General features: G+C 36.1%; 1 pseudogene; it reads left to right on the forward strand.

Moving 5' to 3' along the window:
* Positions 1 to 1197: 1197 nt before the first annotated feature.
* Positions 1198 to 16230, forward strand: LOC117071063 (annotated as a pseudogene).
* Positions 16231 to 19914: the final 3684 nt, after the last annotated feature.

Raw genomic sequence — 19914 nt, forward strand, 5'->3', positions numbered from 1 at the left:
AAAATAAGGCATACAAGCATCCAACAACCATATGAAAAAAAAATGTTCAGTATCTCTAATCATCAGAGAAATGCAAATCAAAACCACAATGAGATACCATCTCACATCAGTCAGAATGGCTATTACTAAAAAGTCAAAAAACAACAGATGCTGGTGAGACTGCAGAGAACAGGGAATACCTACACACTGTTGGTGGGGTAACGTAAATTAGTTCAGCCACTGTGGAAAGCCGTTTGGAGATTTCTCAAATGACTTGAGAGACAGAGCTACCATTCGACCCTGCAATCCCATTGCTGAGTATATACTCAAAGGAAAATAGATTATTATACCAAAAAGACATATGCATTATATGTTCATTACTGTGCTATTCACAATAGCAAAGACGTGGAATCAACCTAGGTGCCTATCAATGGTGGATTGGATAAAGACAGTATGGGAACATGTACACCAAAGAGTGCTATACAGCCATAGAAAAGAATGAAATAATGTCCTTTGCAGTAACATAGATGGATGGAGCGGGGTGCCATATAATCCTAAGCAAACTAATGCAAGAAGAGAAATGGACATAGACATGGAACAACAGACACTGTGGACTACTAGAGGGAAGAGGGAGAGGGGCATGGGTTGAAAAACTACCAACTGGGTACTATGCTCACAACCTGGATGCAATATACTCATGAAACAAACCTGCACGTATCTAAAACAAATCTCCACTATATCTAAAATAAAAGTTGAAATGTAAAAATAAAAAATTTAATAAAGTATATTTGGATAGAAAGAAAAAGATAAAATGTATAGGAAATTCATTTTGAAATTTGGTCTTTAGTGTTTATCAAAAAATTGTTAATCTCTAGGCTTATATGTATTTATTGATTTGAACCATATAAAATTATTCTCTCAGTAGATCAAAAGATGATCAAATATCAGTTTTATAGCATTCAATCTATATGTTGACTTTTTTCCTTACATAATTTTCAAAACCTCTTTATCTTTAAGCACCAAACATTATTGATGATTATTTCTCAACCTGAATTGAATAGCATGGGATTCCCAGTTGTACAGCCACCAACACTTTCCCTCAAGCCCACACCACTTGACGTTCTCATGTCCTTGCTCATTCTTGTGCCGCTCCACACCAAGCCTAGGCTCCCATTGCACCACTTCAGCAGGACAGCAGCATGAGCTGGCAGGAGCACCATGAACATGTGGGAGTCAAGAATGGATTTGAGGGCAGCCAGGTCAAACAGGACTGGGAATCCTAAGTGTTATGGACATGGAACAAGTATTGCAGTGAAAACACTACAGCAGAGATGCCAGGAGGCCCTGCCACAACAGCAATAGAGGGAGAATTTTATAGCCAATAACTGATGAAAATGGAGCAGAATTGGGCATGAGAGAATGGGACAATAACTAAGGTGAATGACAATAGATGTGACTTGAAAGGGAACTATAGTCAAATTTCTAGCCAAAGGTTTTCTCTCTCTCTCTCTCTCTCTCTATATATATATATATATATTACTATATGCAATTCTAGAATATGAAAAAAACACATTCATTTAGTATGTTCTCAACAGTATAAGATGAACAAAAATATTTGAAAGACCAAAGTAAAAGACAGGGAAGTAAAAGTAAAAACAGTTTTGTTTTTCTTTTCTAAGTGGTAGAAAAATGGGTGATTTATATGTCTCTTTTCCTCTTATTTTCTAAATGCAAAATTCCTTATTAATAAAACTGTCTTCATTTGATACTATTCAATCGGAAGGTTAGGTATGATAGCATCATCAATCAGAATATTATGATTAAGAAAAAGTCAATACATTAACTCCACAAGAAGGCCTAATTTGAAAAAATGAGAAGGCATGCACAGGTAACTCACAACAGGAACAACAGCATATACAAATGGCCAACAAATATATTCATGTGTTCATTTTCAATGGTGCTCACCAGTCATTAGGAGCTGCATTGTTTTCTGTTTTGCCAATCAACAGCAAAAGAGAGACAGAGAAATATAAAAAGAGAAATGAGTGAAAGAACAAAAATTTCCCGTATTTTCAAGGTTTTAAAACAAAAGTGATTACTGTATACATTTCAAGAAATTACAAATTGAAAATATTTAATATAAGTTAAGATGTAGGAATATATTTCTAGACATGCTAGCACAGGAGTAAATATATATAGAATATGTTTATATAACATACATATTTATACATACATACACATATATACATAAAATAAAATGGTTTTGACACGTCAAACAATAGCAAATATTAATCACAATATATTACATGTATACAATGGAAAATTATGACGCTATTGAAATCAACTAAATGACTCTACATACACAGATCGAGAAAAATTTCCAATTTAAGTGACAAACTAGAGAATGCATTATAAAATTAATGAGACTTTGTGAGTGTGCTTAAATAAAAAAAATTCTCCAAGAATGCACACCAGATATTACCAATGGTGAATCCTGAAGAGAAGAATTATATGTGGTCTATAGTTCTGTATTGTTTAAATAACCTGGGGAGAAAAATCATCATGGCGGACTGGAGGCAGGACTAGATTGCAGCTTCAGACAGAGCAGCGGGCAGACGCTCGCATTGTGAATTTTAGCTCCAGATTAACTGCAAGAACAAACCAGCAATCCTGAGAGGACCCACGGACCCTATGAAGGAAGCTGACTGCTCCTGCAGGACCCAGAAGACACTGCAAATACTGTCAGTGCCCCAACTGTGGAAGTGAAAAAGGGATACCCTCCTCCCCCGGACACACACCTCCACTAGAAAAGCTGTAGTCTGTTTGCAATAGAAGGTTCTGACTTTACCTGGAGCTGGGTCAGTTTGGAGAGCCTAATGAAATACAAGTGTAGAGGAAGCAGCAGAAAGGCCCTGGGAGCTCAATGGGTCCCCTAGCAGGCCATTCCTGCCTGGCACCACAGGGATCCATTGGGAGGGTGGCCAGAGGAGCAGGGGATAAAACACCACAGGGAGAAGGAAATCTCCAGCTGAACTTTGTAACAGTTTGAACGAGGCGAGAAGGAGGGAGAAAGGCGGCTTAAACTTGTTACTTCTATACAATTTAGTTCCACTCGAATATTTTATGAGACTTTTTATAAATTAAATGATTGATCACTTAAGTATTACATATTAAAATACTGAACAAATAAATAACCTAAACCAACCTTGCATTGCTTTTGACTTAAAAATAGACTTTTTAAGTATAAAATAAGAGATTCAAGATACACAACCCTGGAAATTCAATGTAGTAATGTCAATACCATTCAAATAGGCATTTAAAAATCAAAATACAGTTTTACAAACGTGAGAACAACTGTTTTCTCTTAAAAAATCACAGCTTTCACTTAACAGAAACTATTCTCAGTAAGGATTCATTACCAAGATAAAATCTCATATTGCTGAGCAGTCTATTGCTGGTGTCTTTACAATGTATCTATTGTTTAGTTGGTTCATATTAGTAAGGAAAGAGATGAAAGGCAAAGGAAGACTAAGGGTGAAGAGAAAAGCGACAGGGGCAACAGGAAAGAAATAGGAGAGAAGAATATAAGCAAGCAAGAAGTGATACCACAAAACTTAAAACGGAAGCAGTCAAAAAGCATACCAATGGAGTATTTCCCCCGTCTTCTCTTGCCTACTCACCACTTAAAATCCCTGAGACTTCTGCCTTCAAAACATCTCATGATGTCAGTAAAGCTCTGGAATCTGTATACAGCCCATCTCCCCACCTTCTCATGTGGCCTCTCCACCTCACAATCTGATGAACTATAGGGACACTCCTTGTTCTTTCATGACTGTTGAAGCTCACTCATGAAATCTTTTTGCTCTAAAGCAATCCCTGACGTTTTTCATTTAGCTGATTACTTCTCATTCTAAAATTCCATGTCAGGCATCAATTCATCAAGGATGTCTCCTTCTCTACTCCAGTCTGGGGTAGATACTACTCCTCTATGCTCTCACAACGTGTTTTTAAATCTTTCATATTATCTACTACATAATCTAATTTACAATTACTAGCCTCTTTGCCTCCCTTGCTAGGTCTATGAGTTTCTGGAGAGCAGGGACTGTATTTTATTCACAAATCCTGGCCCACAGTAAGTCTTGTAAATTTGAGAGAGAGGCAGGTGATCAGTAGATGTGGGCGTGAGTATGTATATAAACAGATGGATAATTGATAATAATGGTTTCTTGGTAAAGAACGTTTATACTATATCTTAATCCTTTTTAAAACTGATGCCAATAGAATTATTTAAAAAATAATTGTTACTCTAGAAATTATCACACGCATACAACAGGTCTGAGGCAATTCACTGTAAAACCAATTTCCAAGGTCATTGGTAGCTCCTGCTGAAATATAATATAACCTAGACCCAGAAATTTCCTTATAAACCAAGACATAATCTAAGCACATGGAGCAATTGAAAATTCTAACTTTTCCTTGAAAAGGGTGGCATGAATGGATGTTCAATAAATGCTTGTCGAATTGAAAAACAGCAATGGAGATGAGAGAGAGAGAATTTTAGTGTTGTGTCCTAGGTACTATGCATTACCTGTATAAAGAAAATACCTGGTAATTTTAGTAGGCTGTTGACTTTAACTGTACCATCCCCCACTTACCTGCCCCCCCAGCCAAAAAAAAAGTGCCGGAATGCAAAGTTTCCACTATTACTGGGTCTTTTAACAAATGTTTTCCTATTTGATGCTATATGCATAGTGCTTCCCACAATGACTCCAGTTCTAACAACAACCTAGCAACAACTTTTAGTGACCACTTTATGGCTGTGATCTGACTCCCGAGGTCACTTATCATGGGAATTCTACTTTTGAATTTCCATAGCCTTAAAGGAAAAAATATTTAGAAGTTTTAATATGAAAATAAATGGAAAACAAAGGGAATTATGTCTAGTAACATATAACAGCAAAATACCTTCAAGAAAAATCAACATCTGATATTTTAATGTCTGTTTATAAATTAAAGACCATTTAATGAAAAAAGAATAGCTATTAACAAACTAATTAAATTAGCATAACTTAAATTGTTTGGGAAGCATATACATGAAATATCCTCAGAAACACTACTTGCTTTTTATCTAATTTATGCAATTAGCATCCCTATTTTAGAGATGCTAATATTAAGTAACATGCTTATTAAATATATTGGCAATGATCACTATGCTAGGGTCATCCAATGTTCAAACTCAATTTTTTAAATTTCAAAATCTATCTTTGTAAACACTATAACATACTGCTTCCTTTTTATGTCATTGCTGTAATGCACAAACAGAAGTTCACATACCTATTTAGCTTTTAAGTTTTCTGAATAGTTTTACAGATATTATCTCATTTATTCTTTCTAATAAGACCATGAGGTAGAAATGCAATAGTCTTCCGTAACAATAGAAAAAATGAGGTTGTGACTTACCTACTGTTGAGTGGCAGAAAGGCAGCTGAATTCTTGCTCTCTGTTATGAATTCAATCAGTGTTTTGTTTGTTTGTTTGTTTTTGTTTTAATTTGCAGATTAATGCTAGGCATCCTGAATGCCTGAAATGCTGCTCAGAAAGACAATGTATCCAAACAGGAGACTAAATGCCACACACCCTTAGTCTCAAACATTTAGCACTATTATAAGAACAACTCTATTTCAACATATCGTTTTAACAAACTTGACTTTTGTTAAATTGCTACTTATTATTCTCATTTTTCTAAATTTTAGCCTGAGTTCTATATGATACCTAAACTGGAGGGTTTAAAATAAGAGAAAACTTAGTGTGTTAACTGTATCGTACTCTTTTAAATCAAAGGTTTATTTTTACCTACTATAAAGAGAAAGATAAACTTAAGTCAAGCATGATTTTGAAAGAAATGTGCTAAGCCAAACTGAATGACTAAAATCTTAATTCATAATGTAAAATATTAATTTAATCTTTTTATGTTAAAATTTTATTTCTTTATTGAGTTACAATTCACATAAACTTAAGATTTATTATTTTAAGAGTACAACTCAGTTGTGTTTAGTATACACACAATATGCATGTTGCAATATGCATGTGCAATCATCAGTTTCATCAAATTGTGACATATTTTCATCATCTTAAAAGAAAATCCCATATCCTTTGAGCAGTCACTGCTGAGTCCCCTCTCTCCTTATCCCTAGGCAACTACTAATCTCCTTTCTGGCTCTATGGATTTATCTATTTTGAATATTTCATTTAAATGGCATCAAAACAGTATGTGACCTTAGTGTCTGGCCTCTTTCACTTAGCATGTTTTCAAAGTTCGTCCATCTTGAAGTATGTGGCAGTACTCATTCCTTTTGCATGGCTGAGTAATATTCTACTGCATGGATATACCACATTTTTTAATCCATTCATTAGCTGATGAACATGTGGATTGTCCTATCTTTAGTTATTGTGGATATTGCTACTATGAACATTTTTATGCAGGTTTTTGTTTGAGTACCTGTTTTCAATTATTTTGTGTAAATACCTAGGAGTAGAATTAATGGGTCATATGATAATTCTATGTTTAACTTTTTTAGGATCTGCCATACTTTTTTCAACAGTGGCTGCACCATTTTACACTTCCACAATACACAAAAGTCCCAGTTCCTCCACATTCTTGCCAACATTTATTTATTTATTTATTTATTTATTTAATATATAATAGACATCTTAATGGGTTTAAGGTAGTGTTAGATTGTGGTTGCGATTAGCATTTCCCTAATGACAAATGTTGCTGAGTAACTTTTTATGTGCTTATTGGTCATCTATATATCTTCTTTGACAAAATGTCTATTAAGGTTCTTGGCCTAATTTTAATTGTGTTATTTGCATTTTTATTATTATTATTTTTGAAACAGAATCTCACTCTGTCACCCAGGTTGAAATGCAGGGGTGCAATCACAGTTTACTGCAATCTCAATCTCCCAGGCTAAAGCCATCCTCCCACCTCAGCCTCCCAGGTAGCTGGGACTACAGTGTGTGCTACCACAGTTGGCTAATTTTTTTTTTTTTTTTTTTTTGAGATGGAGTCTTGCTCTGTCACCCAGGCTGGAGTGCAGTGGCACAATCTCGGCTCACTGCAAGCTCCACCTCCTGGGTTCACGCCATTCTCCTGTCTCAGCCTCCTGAGTTGCCGGGACTACAGGCGCCCGCCACCACGCTCTGCTAATTTGTCTTATTTTTAGTAGAGGCGGGGTTTCACCATGTTAGCCAGGATGGTCTCAATCTCCTGACCTCGTGATCTGACCGCCTCGGCTTCCCAAAGTGCTGGGATTACAGATCTGACCGCCTCGGCTTCCCAAAGTGCTGGGATTACAGGCATGAGCCACACCGCCTGGCTGGCTAATTTTTTTAATGTTTGGATAGATGGGATCTCACTATGTTGCCCAGGCTGGTCTCCATCTCCTGGGCTCAAGCAATCCTCCCTCCTTGGCCACCCAAAGGTCTGGGATTACAGGTGGGAGCCACCACACCCTGTCTGTATTTTTATTATGCAGTTGTAAGAATTCTTTACATATTCTGAATATGGACCTTATAAGATATATGACCGCATATATTTTCTCCCATTCTGTGGATTGTCTTTTTCACTTTCTTAACAGTATCCATTGATGAACATTATTTTTATTTTAATGTACATTTTAATTATTTACCTATTTTTTTATTTTCTCCTGTGTCTTTATTATCATATCTATAAGAATCCATTACTAAAACCATGGTCATGGATATTTACACTATGTTTTCTTCTAATAGTTTTATAGTTCTAGCTCTTACATTGGTATTCAGTCCTTTCAAATTAATTTCTTTTTCTATGTGGTGTGAAGTATGGGTCCAACTTGATTCTTTTGCATGTGGATATCCAGTTGTCTCAGAACCACTAGTTGAAGAGACTGTTCTTTTTCCTATTACTATCTTTGGCACCTTTTTCAAGAATTTTGGCACCCTGTCACGAATCAATTACTGTACATGCATAGGTTTATTTCCGAAACCTCATTCTATTTACAGTAGTCTCCCCTTCTCCGTGGTGTACTTTCCTCAGTTTCTATTACCTGTTACCTCAGTTAGCCACAGTCAACCTTAGTCTGAAAATATTAAGATATTTTGAAAGAGACATACCGTATTCACATAACTTTATTATAGTATATTGTTCTATACTGTCTGTGGTTTCAGGCATCCGCTAGGGGTCTTGGAACATATCCTCTGAAGATAAGGGGAGACTACTGTATCTTTTCACCAGTTAGAGTTATGCCCATAATACGATTTTCATTCATACTGTTAATTTTCAGGGCTCTGCTCAAGAAAGCATGGAGAATGTTGAGACCTAAATGTTCCTCTGAGTCACAGGAAGCAGAAGTTCAAGTAGGTTCTTAAATAAAGAGAACAGGTGCAACATGCTCACAATAAGCTGGCTGTCACCTGCCCACCTACATAACTCATCTAACTTCTGCTGGGACTGAAACTGACATCTTAGTTCAATTTTATGACATGGTAGATATACACCAAAAGAAAGAAAGCTATATCTGCCCATAAAACAGACTAGAGACATATGTTAAACTTTATGTTGTCAAATTTTTCATAAACTTCCTCATTCTATTTTACAGGACTAACTTGATTCTAGCTTTGAGGGAGTGCATTACGCATAAGGACTCAATTTAGGAAAATTAGGAAGCTAAGAGATTCCCCCAGGAGCATGACAAGAAAACCTTTCCAAATTTTCGGTTACATTTAAAAGAGGCTACTACATACAGTATGCCACAATGAGGACATATCCTCAACAACACTGGTCCCGGCAGAAAATAAACTGGACTTCATTCCGGACTTAAAGTAGAATCTAGAGTAAGTCTTGTCTGCCAAGAAGGATCTGGTTTCAGAGGTGATTCCTGTAGGGTAAGTATATCACAAACTTCTGATTTTTGAACTTTCACTTTTGTCCCATCCACTAACTTAACCCTAATTTTTCCTGTAGCATTTTTTTCCATATCTACCTGTTAGTCTTAGAGTTCTGAATGTATTATTTAGCTGACATGTTTACAGGAAGGATTACGAGTTTTCCAACTAATCCCTCGGCCTTCTGGACTCCTTGCAGCAGAGTTTCACACACTAACAAACGGCAATGTCTTTTTACAATCCTAGAATTTCTCAGACACTCAGGTTGGGGAAGAATGGTTTTTACAGGCCATTCAACCTACCATGACAATACTCTAATTCCTTTCTAATTTTGCTTGTTCTACCATTTGGTCAAAGTAGTAAATGCACAAAAACTCAGTTATTAACATTAATAAAGTACATTCCAATCTGAAGACAGAGATGATTACATAATTTTAACATAAAAATGAACTTCTTTTCCCATCAGTATTGGCCATATAAGTTTGTTTGTATTTGTTCTCTTTGTAGAACAAAATGCCTTATTTTAGAAATCTTGTCTTTTCCTTATTTTTCTCAAAATCAAGATTCCTATCAGAAGCCATTTTGGAAATTTTGGAGTCAGACAGATCTCAATTTATATTCCAGCTCTGCCATTTTCTAATGTGTAACTTGGAAAATCAAGCTTTCACGTCTGAAAAATGGCAATAAATGTCATGATTGTTAGAATATAATGTTTGTAAAGTGCTCAACACTGATATAGTAAACAATGGCCAGAAAATGTATGAATTAGTTATTGGTAATTAATTCCCAGACCTGCTCATTGGTTTTAGTCCCAAATACAAAAGCTATTTATAACTGTGTGACTTGGGCAATAACAAAGAATCTAAAAGGCAGTTGATTTATCTGTGTTTCTCCTTCCTTGAAGTTTCTGAGGAAACCTAAGCCTATCTAAGTAGGAAAGATACCCACTCTTTTAATTTTTCTGTATCTGCTTCCATAATTATCTTCCCTCGGTTTTTTTATCCCCACAATCTCTTTCTCTCTGTCACCCTTTTTCCTTTGTTAACTCTCTTTATTTGACTGATTTGCACTTATACTATCTAATACCCTTTAAAGTCTTATTCTCATAGTTAAAATTATATTAGGATATGAACATAAAATAATATTCAAAGTGCTATTCTCTTTGTTAAAATACTGTATGAAATATCTTCAATTTTCCATCTCCTTTCTCTCTAAAGATTAGGATCATGAAAACAAAAGTGATGTCTATGTCTCCGTTATCCTATGTCTACTGACACATTAGAAAGCATGGTAGCTTTATTTTTCCCCAGTGAATTCAGTCACTGTTCTCAATGTGAAAACCTTTAGGTCTGTTTCCTAAATATCATCAACACTTTTACGATAGCATTTATTTAGCACTTACTCTATACCAGAGCATTTTCTGATGTTTTTCTTGCTTCAACTCATTCAGATTTGAAAACAAATGCGGCAGTGACTTTCAGGTATCTGTCTTTACAGAGAAGAAACTGGGGCACCAAGCAGTTTAGTAACTCACTCTGAAAGTGCAGCTAGTAAATAGAAGATCTGAGGGTGCAAACAGTTGCCCACCCCCCCTCCCCCCGTGTCTTTTCTTTTTTTTCTTTCTTTTTTTTTTTTTTGCAGATGGAGTTTCGCTCTTGTTGCCCAGGATGGAGTGCAATAGCACAATCTCAGCTCACCGTAACCTCCACCTCCCAGGTTCAAGCGATTCTCCTACCTCAGCCTCCCGAGTAGCTGGGATCACAGGCATGTGCCACCACACCTGGCTAATTTTTTGTATTTTTAGTAGAGACGGGGTTTCTCCATGTTGGTCAGGCTGGTCTCGATCTCCCGAACTCCCTACCTCAGGTGATCCGCCCACCTCTGGATTACAGGCGCCACTCATCGCACCTGGCCGTGTCTGTGCCCTTAAACACTGCATTATCTTACATATTAGACATTCCTCCTGTACAAATGTTCCTTTCCTCTTTATCAAATGGGATATGTCTTGCTTTTAAATTGTAAAAACAAAAAATGATACTTCTAAAAATAGAGCAAGTTAGGTTGGAAATAAAGAAACCAGCACACAATTAGTTAAAATCTTTCCAACTGTATAGATTTGGGGTAAATATTAAATATTTACTCATGGAAAGTTTATTTATACCCCTCAAATAAAAAGATTTATGTTCTATGACTGTTTCTCTGTTGATAACCTTCCATTCTAGCTACTACAGACAATCTCATTTCAAAACCAATGTCAGATAAATGTATCCACTTAATCTGTCCCTTTTAATCAAACAGTTAACCCATTTATGCCAGAGGTTGCCATTTTTTGAATTGCAGACGTGTGAAAAATCAGACCTTGGCAATGACCTTGAGCAGCAGGATATAAATAACTCCTATGCATTTAGTGTTCCAATAATGGAACACTAGGGATACGTGCATTTAATATGGTTACAATCAGTTCATATTCTCAGACACACTGATAAAGTAAAATAATGTTACAAATACATTTTGCCATTTGTCTAGTTACTTCCTTACAAATTAATTCCATGAAATAAAACTCCTATGTCACAGTTAAAAGAGTTTTTACTTCCATTACTCCATTGTCCTCTAGAAGGATTGCACACTTCACATTCCCATCAGCTGAGACGGAGAAGCACTGCTTCCTCAATTCCAAAGCAACAGCAGGATTAATAATTTTGTTCAGCAATGAGAACACATGGACACAGGGAGGGGAATATCACACACCAGGGCCTGTCAGGGATTGGGGGCTGGAGGAGGGATAGCATTAGGAGAAATACCTAATGTAGATAATGGCTTGATGGGTGCAACAAACCACCATGGCACATGTATGCCTATGTAACAAACCTGCACATTCTGCACATGTATCCCAGAACTTAAAGTATAATAAAATTAATAATAATAATGTTGTCCAGGAAATGATAAAAAATAAAATCTACTTTTTGAATTTGAAGAAAGGCTTTCTTAACCTCAATTTTTTTTTTCTTCAGATGGAGTCTCACTCTGTCGCCCAGGAGTGCAGTGGTGCGATCTTGGTTTACTACAGCCTCCACCTCCCAGATTCAAGCGATTCTCCTGCCTTAGCCTCCTGAGTAGCTGACCTCAATTTTTAAAAATTAATATATATATATTTAATCAAAGTTTTACAATTTTAGTTTTACATTTAAGACATATTGCCTAGAACTTGTTTTGTCATAAATGATACTTAAAATTATATGATTCCAATGTTGACTTACACATTTACCAATCATTGACTATTATCATTCTGTGGGAGAAATACTTTATTTTCCCACATAAATGTAATGACTTCCTTATTATATACTAAATTCCCTAATATGTATCTAATTCTTCCTGTGTTTTTGTTCTATTTATCTGTTCAATTTTAGTTAAAATAATGATTGTTTCATTCTTATAGGTTTATGGCATATTCTGATCTTTTACAGAAAGCCTCCCCGAATTCCCGTTACATTTTCTTTTCACAATTTACCTGAGTTTTGAAGTAAAATTTTGGATCCCTTTGTATCATTCCAATGTCTCCTAAGCACTGTAGCTGTTGCATAGATTAGTTCAATGAGAATTCTTTATAACTTTGATTTTTTTTATCTATTAGCATGACCAAATCTCCCACTTATTTAGGGTTTATATCAGGAAAGTTTGCATTTTGTTCAACAGAATGCATACATTGCACATTACTTCATTTAAAATATATCTTTTCATTATATCTTAAAATTGTATTTTACATATTTATTTAAATGATCTTATTAGAGTTTATATTATCCATGTAATTGACTACAGTTTTTAAGGCAGACAATTGGCGATTTGTGAATATTATAGTTGTGCTACTTCCTAAGAAGGTTACTTGATCTAATCTTCTTGTCTAGATTACATTATGTCACTGAGCCATAGCATTAGCAGGCTTCTTTATATTCTTCATTTTACGTTTCATATGTAATCAGGTGCTGACTGTTGGTTTTCAAATTGTATTTAAAACATCCTGTGTAAAATATTTTTTAATTCTGCCATTTTATTACAAATTTTTCTCAGTAATAAATTTTGAAATTTGTTCAGTAACTTCTCAGTACATTTATTCCCTAAAATTTTGGAGGAAATACTCTCTGAAATCAAATTATGCTGATTCTTCTTCGAGTCTTGTGTGATATGCTGTGGGATTCCAAGAATATTATTATGATAGATCCACTAAAGACTTTGAGTAGGAGAGCCAAGTGATGATATTTGATGTTAGAGAGATCTAAAAACAGATTATTAAAATAGACGAGTTTGGGAAAAATTGAGGCAGACAGTACATTCAGTAGTCTTTTAGTCTTTTCAGTTGTCAAGATGGGAAAATACATAAACTGAAATAAAAAAAAATGACAGAGGAGGCAACAGAATTGAGAAACGTTTGAAAGTAAAAATTGTGTACCTGGAGATGGAACGTGAAGGACAGACAAGAGTGCCACACAGGTGTATACACCAGGCATCTGGGAGAATGGTAGTGATATGTACTGAAACACTGAAGTACGTTATAACATAATGAGTTCAGTTTTCACATGGTAACTTGAGGTGAAGTTGGGATTACATTTGTATATACCACATCACAACCTGGAATTCAGGGATAATGCTACAGATTTATAATTCAATTTGTAGATACTATTTAAAATAAGCAACCTGATATTGAATTAAAAACCAATAGGTCAGAACTTCTGAGTCACAACAAAAATTAAGGCTGAGCTGAGGGGAAATCTCCATTGTGTGTTAAAGATACGGAGAAGAAATCAGAAAGGTAGGAGAATAATTAGGGAAGATCTTTCATAGAAATACTCAGATTGCAGTCAACTGCAACTAACGGAAAACTTGATTTACAGTGAATGAAACAAACTAGGGTTTACTTTTCTCAGGTTACAAGGAGAAATCTGGAAATAAATTATTGCTGTCTTTTGTGAAGTAGTTCAACATGACCTTTGGGGTCTAAATATTTTCAAAATTTTTACTGTTATTTGTTCTATATGGATCATAGAACTTCATGGTTACTGCACCTTTAGGAATAACAATAGCATTAAGTGCATAAGAAATGGACCAGGAAAATACCATCTCCGTATGATGGCTGTCCTTTAGCTCGAGAAGGAAAGTCCTCCAAAGAAGACATTGGTTTACATCTCATTGAACGGTTCTGGGTTATATGCCCCACCTTAGACAAATCCGTGGCCAAGGAGAATGGGATAATAGCAACTGGTTTAGAAAAATCATATATCATGCTCTTGATCTTGAATAAGGCTACTGTCTTCTAAAATTGAAAGATTTCAATCCACAGTGTGAACAAATGGATTTCTGCTTGTAAGAGATGGGAAAGGAAATGACTTTGTAGAATACAAGAAACCGAGGGAGAGGTAATTACAGAAATAAGACCATGATAAATAGGATCAGATTCTACAGGGAGATCAAGGAAAATGATGATTGAAAAGAGATTATTGCATAAAGTATTCAGAATCCAGAGTTTCTTTCTATAGAGAATGAAACAAGCCATTAGTAGAAACTGAATTATTTTGACATGGAATGAACAAACTGTAAGAATTGCCAATGAAGGGATTAGGAGCATGAAGTATGGTGTCCTACACCTCCAGGTACAAGTCTTGGCTCAGACACTCGATTCCTCTGACACTCAGTTCATTTATATGATGGGACTAACAAAACAGTATCTGTATATGGAATTTTATGAGAGTTAAAAAAGATAGTGTGCTTAGAACAAAGTTCTTCACAAAGAAAGGACATACAACATGTTATCTCTTAATATGATCATTGTTTAATAACATTTATTACTTACTAACAGGTATTCAGTTTTGTATCCATAATCTATGGTTATCAAGGTCCATCCATGCACTAAGATAATAATGTGTTATGAGCTAAACATGATGAATAATCTCAATCTGTGCATTTGGCCTCTATAGTTAATTGTACAAACAAAAACAAAACACACAGGTGAAATGAGATTACACATTAAATGATTGGCCTAAAAAATCTCCATTTCAGCAGTGGAATAAGAAATTAAGCTAAAGAGAAGTTGCAAGGTAGTGAAAGAACATTAACGTATGAATAATTTCTGTTACCTGAGATTATTAGGATGGGACAACATCTAGCTAAGTAGGTTGGGGGAAAGATCTAAACATCCTTGAGGGAAAAAAAAGGAAAAGTATATTAATGAAATAAAAAGGAAGCAACTCAGTTTTCTCCCACCCAATACATTCATAATTATCTTTCTCTTTCTATGTAGTCACTCTCTGATCACTATAATTATGTTTCCTTTATTTGTGTCTTTCCCAATTCAATGATTTCTGACTTTAATAGATGTAACCCATAAAACAAACAAACTAGAGAATACACTTTAGCACCACTGATTCTAACTTTTCATCATTTTCTCTCCTCAGGTTGTATGAAAATCAGTTCCTATACTCAAGTCAATTGATGGAATAAATGACTCCTTGGTTTCTGAGTTTGTGCTGCTGGGACTCTCCAGTTCTTGGGAAACTAAAATTTTTCTCATATTGATATTCTTCTTGCTCTATTTAGGAATCATTCTGGAAATCTCTTCATTGTATTTTTAGTAATCACCGATTCTCACTTACATTCTCCTATGTACTTCCTGCTTTCCAATCTCTCCCTCACTGATGTGGGCCTTTCCACCATCACAATCCCCAAGATGATCTCAGACCTTTCAAATGAATACAAAGTAATTTCTTTCCAAGGTTTTATGACAAGATATGCTGCATCCACATCCTGGGAGGGGCAGAGATGGTGTTACTCACAGCCATGGCATTTGAAGTGTGTTTCATTTGTAGTCACTGGTTGAGTTACTGGGCTTATCCATGCCATGTCCCAATTTGCTTTCGTTATAAACTTGCCTTTTTGTGGTCCTAATATAGTAGACAGCTTTTATAGTGACTTTCCTAGGATCATAAAACTCGCATGCACAGATGGAGCCAAGTTTGAGTTACCTGTTGCTGCCAACAGTGGCTTCATGAGCATGGGCACCTTCTTCCTGCTAATCCTTTCCTATATCTTCATCTTGGTCACTGTCTGGAGGCATTCTTCAGGAGACTTATCCAAGGCACTTGTTATGTTGTCAGCTCACATCACTGTGGTTGTTTGTTTGTATGTTTGTTTTTTAACTCCATGTACGTTTCTCTATGTGTGGCCTTTCCCCACATCTTCAATTGACAAATACCTGTTCATTGCTGACTTTGCTATAACCCTGCCTTGATTCCTATCATATATACATTAAGGAACAAAGATATGAAGATAGCCATATAAAGCTTGAACAAACAGGCATTATGACAGATATTGCTGTACCTCTAAAAAAGTACATTTGCCTGCCTGTTGGATATCTTCATTTAGGTATCTGCTACTTAAACTGACCAACTAGACATGTCATTTACTTACTGAACATGTGTCTACTGCTCCTACAGAGCATTTAATCACTGCTTTTACCACTATGAGAATGCACTGGAATGTGAATCTACCATGATATGTGTTACTTTAGCAGATAGCAGCAGTATCTATAAATGATTTTTTATGATTTAACTTTTGATTATTTGAACATAAGAAAAGATAGATGACATCCCTTCTTCTTCCTAAAAGGTTTGTAAATAACTGCAGACTTGCTCTGGGGAATGTCAGGAATCATCATACGGAATGGTTATATACATAGGACTAGTAGCTCTACTTGCTTACTTAGGTTTGGTTCCCTCAGAAGAAGACCCAAAGACAAACTTTGAGTGCAGGTAGTTTATTTGGAAGTTAGTTTTTGGAAGCATCAGTGGAGAGGTGACACCAAGAAATGAGGGATGCTTGTGCTGATTAACATAACTGGGATGCAAGTCTACCACTACCCTTTAGGAGACTATATAGACTCCTGATTTAGAATTGTCTCATTTAAAGGGCAAAGTGTTTGGAGTATTTTGTCATTTTTAAAGAATGCATTAATCCTTGGTATACACAGTCTGTCTCATGTAAAATATTCTGTGTCCTTTTTAGGAAACCAGAGGCAAGCTACCAGGGAGACTTTCTGGTGCTGATAGTAATGAACCATCACCAGGTAAAACAAAGGAAAGCCTCCTAATCTCACTGTATTTCCTAGACAAGTGCAAATTAAATATTTTCCTCTTAATTTAAATAATATTAACTGGTAGGTGAACATAGATAATTCTGTTATCTGAAATATTTCTGTTTCTCTATTTTCAACAATTTTTACAAAAACCAGAAGTCCAAGGTGTTTACTCAACCATTGAGACGGTTCAACAAGTGAGTGACCAACCCATAGTTTCAGCTAGCACAGTTGGCCATCACCTGCCACCAACAAAAGTCATATGACTTCTGCTGCAGCAGGAATCTTAGTTCAATACAAAATTATAGCTACAGGGGTATCTGGCAAGATGGTTGAATAGGAACGGCTCTGGCCTGCAGCTCCCAGAGAGACCAAAGAAGAAGTCGCGTGATTTCTGCATTTCCAACTGAAGTACCCAATTCATCTAATTGTGACTGGTTAGGCAGTGGGTGCAGCCCACAGAGGGCAAGCAAAAGCAGTGTGGGGTGTCACTTCACCCAGGAAGTGCAAGGGGCTGGAGACCTCCTTCCCCTAACCAAGGGAAGCCTTGAGGGACTGTGCTATCCAGCCCAGATACCATACTTTTTCCACGGTTTTTGCATCCCACAGACCAGGGATTCCCTCTTGTGCCTAAACCACCAGGGCACTGGGTTTCAAGCACAAAACTGGGCAGCTGTTTGGGCAGACACTGAGCTAGCTGCAGGAGTTTTTTGGATAAAGAGTGAACACTCATCAGTGTGCTGTTTTCAGGAGACCCATCTCATATGCAAAGACATACATAGGCTCAAAATAAAGGGATGAAGGAATATTTACCAAGCAAATAGAAAGCAAAAAAAGTAGGGGTTGCAATCCTAGATTCTGATAAAACAGACTTTAAACCAACAAAGATCAAAAAAGACAAAGAAAGGCATTACATAATGGTAAAGGAATCAATGCAACAAGAAGAGCTAACTATTCTAAATATATATGTACCCAATACAGGAATACCCAGATTCATAAAGCAAGTTCACAGAGACCTAGAAAGACACTTGGACTCACACACAATAATAGTGGGAGACTTTAACACCCCACTGTCAATATTAGACCAATCAACGAGACAGAAAATTAACAAGGATATTCAGGACTTGAACCCACCTCTGGAACAAACAGACCTAATAGACATCGACAGAACTCTCCACCCCAAATCAACAGAAAATAAATTCTTCTCAGCACCACATCACACTTATTCTAAAATCAGCCATATAATTGGAAGTAACACACTGCTCAACAAATGCAAAAGAATGTAAATCATAACAAACTGTCTCTCAGACCATAGTGCAATCAAATTAGAACTCAGGATTAAGAAATTCACTCAAAACTGCACAGCTACATGGCAACTGAACAACCAGCTCCTGAATAACTACTGGGTAAATAATGAAATTAAGGCATAAATAAATAAGTTATTTGAAACCAGTGAGAACAAAGAAACAACATACCAGAATCTCTGGAACACCACTAAAGCAGTGTTTAGAGGGAAATTTATAGCACTAAATGCCCACAGGAGAAAGTGGGAAAGAGCTAAAATCAACACCCTAACATCACAATTAAAAGAACTAGAGAAGCAAAAGCAAACAAATTCAAAAACTAGCAGTAGACAAGAAATAACTAAGATCAGAGCAAAACTGAAGGAGACACAGACACAAAAAATCCTTTAAAAAATCAAAGAATCCAGCAGGTGGTTTTTAGAAAAAGTTAACAAAATAGATAGACCACTAGCTAGACTAATGAAAAAGAAGAGAGAGAAGAATCAAATGGACACAATAAAAAATGATAAAGGGGATATCACCGCGGATCCTACAGAAACACGAACTACCATCAGAGAATACTATAAACACCTCTACACAAATAAACTAGAAAATATTCAAGAAATGGATAAATTCCTGGATATATACACCCTCCCAAGACTAAACCAGGAAGAAGTCAAATCCTTAAATAGACCAATAACAAGTTCTGAAATGGATGCAGTAATTAACAGCCTACCAACCAATAAATGCCCAGGGACAGATGGATTCACAGCCAAATTCTACCAGAGGTACAAAGAGGAGCTGGTACCATTCCTTCTGAAACTATTCCAAACAACAGAAAAAGAAGGAATCCTCCCTAATTCATTTTATGAGGCCAGCATCATCCTGATACCAAAACCTGGCAGAGACACAACAAAAAAAGAAAATGCCAATACCCCTGATGAACATCGATGCAAAAATCCTCAATAAACTACTGGCAAACTGAATCCAGCAGCGCATCACAAAGCTTATCCACCATGATCAAGTCGGCTTCATCCCTGGGATGTGAGGTTGGTTCAACATATGCAAATCAACAAATGTAATCCATCACATAAACAGAACCAATGACAAAAACTACATGATTATCTCAATAGATGCAGAAAAGGCCTTCAATAAAATTCAACAACCCTTCATGCTAAAAACACTAAATAAACTAGGCATTGATGGAACATATCACAAAATAATAAGAGCTATTTATAACAAACTCATAGCCAATATCATACTGAAGGGACAAACGCTGGAAGAATTCCCTTTGAAAACCGGCATAAGACAAAGATGCCCTCTCTCACCACTCCTATTCAACATAGTACTGGAAGTTCTGGCCAGGGCAATCAGGCAAGAGAAAGAAATACAGCATATTCAAATAAAAAGAGAGGAAGTCAAATTGTCTGTTTGCAGATGACATGATTGTATATTTAGAAAATCCCATCATATCAGCCCAAAAACTCCTTAAGCTGATAAGCAAGTAAAGTCTCAGGATACAAAATCAATGTGCAAAAATCTCAAGCATTCCTATACCCCAATAATAGGCAAACAGAGAGCCAACTCATGAGTGAACTCCCATTCACA

The sequence above is a fragment of the Trachypithecus francoisi genome, unplaced genomic scaffold (assembly GCF_009764315.1).
Source record: "Trachypithecus francoisi isolate TF-2019V2 unplaced genomic scaffold, Tfra_2.0 Lachesis_group3, whole genome shotgun sequence".
NCBI lineage: Eukaryota > Metazoa > Chordata > Mammalia > Primates > Cercopithecidae > Trachypithecus > Trachypithecus francoisi.